At 33.0% G+C, this 2,112-nt stretch overlaps 1 pseudogene; it reads right to left on the minus strand.

Annotated features, from left to right (window-relative positions):
* Window positions 1–976: 976 nt before the first annotated feature.
* On the minus strand, window positions 977–1,504 carry LOC150020817 (large ribosomal subunit protein eL21 pseudogene; annotated as a pseudogene).
* Window positions 1,505–2,112: the final 608 nt, after the last annotated feature.

Genomic DNA, 2,112 nt, shown 5'->3' on the forward strand with positions numbered 1-2,112 from the left:
AAACCAGCAAATAGTAACTCTCCTACAAAATATGTTGTATGGTAAAGATTAAGTATCATGTTCTCTGGGCTCATTGACATGTATATCTTGGTGTGATAAAAAACTCAAGAGCTTTTTTTTTGCCATAATGAACAGACTTCTTGGCATAGAAGCTCTAGGCTGAATGAAAACAAATCAAACGCAATGGCGCTGACAGCAAGACTCACCAAAATGATGGTTCTTGTTCAAGTTTGGATGGAGATAAATGATCTTCCGCTCTAAGGGTAAAAATACTTTGTTATTCTCACAGAATAAGAGAATAATAAAACATTTAAATTAAAAAGAATGAAAATAGCTATGGCTTGTAGAATTTATAAGCACTAATTTTATTTAAGGATTGGTCAGTACCAAGTACAGTCTAGGCTTTATGTGCATAAGACTTTTTTTTTTTAAAGTTTTTTTGACCACCCAGACTTTATTTTTATTTTTATTTTTATGAACGTGTGGTTACCTCTTGTGCACCCCAAACTGGGGACCTGGCCCGCAACCCAGGCATGTGCCCTGACTGGGAATCGAACCGGTGACTCTTTGGTTCACAGACTGGTGCTCAATCCACTGAGCCACACCAGCCAGGCATAAGACTTTCTTAATTGTCCCAACGGTATGCACTGATATTTATATATATTTTGAAACACTAATTTTTTAAAAAAGAAAGTAATCTATGGAGATCCTATTGTTTGATTATATAAATATAACGAAAAATAGATTTTTTATTAACAGTATTCACTGCAAAGTTACACATCTTATTTAATTTGATATAGTCTTCATTTAGGGAATTACACTAAATTATATTATTACATCTTCCAAGACAGGCTAAATGCAGTATGTTAAGATACCTACTTAGTGTAAGAAGAAACAATAAGAAGCATTTCAAATTTAACAAGATTTTTATTTATTTTTTTTATTTTTCTTATTTTTATTTTTTATCAGTACAGAAGTGTTATATTATTTTTTCACACTTATCATGCCATGAATTCATAGGGAATAGGTTCCAGCAGCTCAGGCTCCTTTCCATTAGTTCTCACACTGTGTGCTTCTCTGGGTGGAGCAGGCTGACGCTTCAGTTGAACCCAGGTACCTTTCTCTTTGGCTTCCTTCTTTTTCTGATCATTTTCCTTCACACATTTCAGGAAGCAATCTCGACTCTTTGAGTGCTTAATATGCTCAATACGCACATTAATTCTCTTGGCAAGAGTCTTGCCCTTAACTTGCTTGTTTACAACTATGCCCACCGCATGCTGGGTGACATTGTAGACTCTTCCAGTTTTGCCATGGTAACATTTGTGGGGCATTTTTTTTTTTTTTTTTTTTTGAACAGTGCCCATTCCCTTGATGTCTACAATATCACCTTTCTTGTAGATTCACATGTATGTAGCCAAAGGAACAACTCCATGTTTTTTTTTTCTCTAAAAGGCCTAGAGAACATATAGCGGGTACCTCTCCTCTTTCTCTTTGTGTTAGTCATTTTGGCCAATTACTGAAAGATTAACAAGATTTTTAATGTATTTCATACAGCTTATCTTTATCACACTAATATTAACATTATGTATTATGCTTTCCCTCTGCCAGATAACCAATAAAGCATTTCACTGGGTGGTATTTTGTTACCTATAAAATATGCTGCATATATTCAACCAAGGAAATAGTCATAAAGGCTTTATTTAATATATTAAATAACTCATTTTAAGAAAGAGTATTTTATGTTAATACCAAATATAAGAAAATATATAAACTTTAGAAATTCTAGTGTAAAGAGTTAAAATGATTTCTAATTAGTCCCCATGTTGTATTTTTTTTTTCTTTCTTTTTCCTTTTTTCTTTTTGCATTAAGTTGCTGCATACACCTCCATTGAGCAGGTATTATGTGTAAGATTCTTTGCTGATGGCTGAGGACATCCTCTCATCTTACCATTTTGAGATTTACCATTTTAGGATTTGTAAATGAAAGTTAATTTTGAATTAAATGTAGTTTATACATTCATGGATTTTAATCACTGATGTGAATTTCAAGACTGATGTATTTGGATCCACTTTTGCATATATGCTTTTGAGCCAATAATTAAGTTAGGAACA

This window comes from Furipterus horrens, unplaced genomic scaffold, assembly GCF_987537825.1.
Source record: "Furipterus horrens unplaced genomic scaffold, mFurHor1.1.pri manual_scaffold_1, whole genome shotgun sequence".
NCBI classification, from domain to species: Eukaryota; Metazoa; Chordata; class Mammalia; order Chiroptera; family Furipteridae; genus Furipterus; species Furipterus horrens.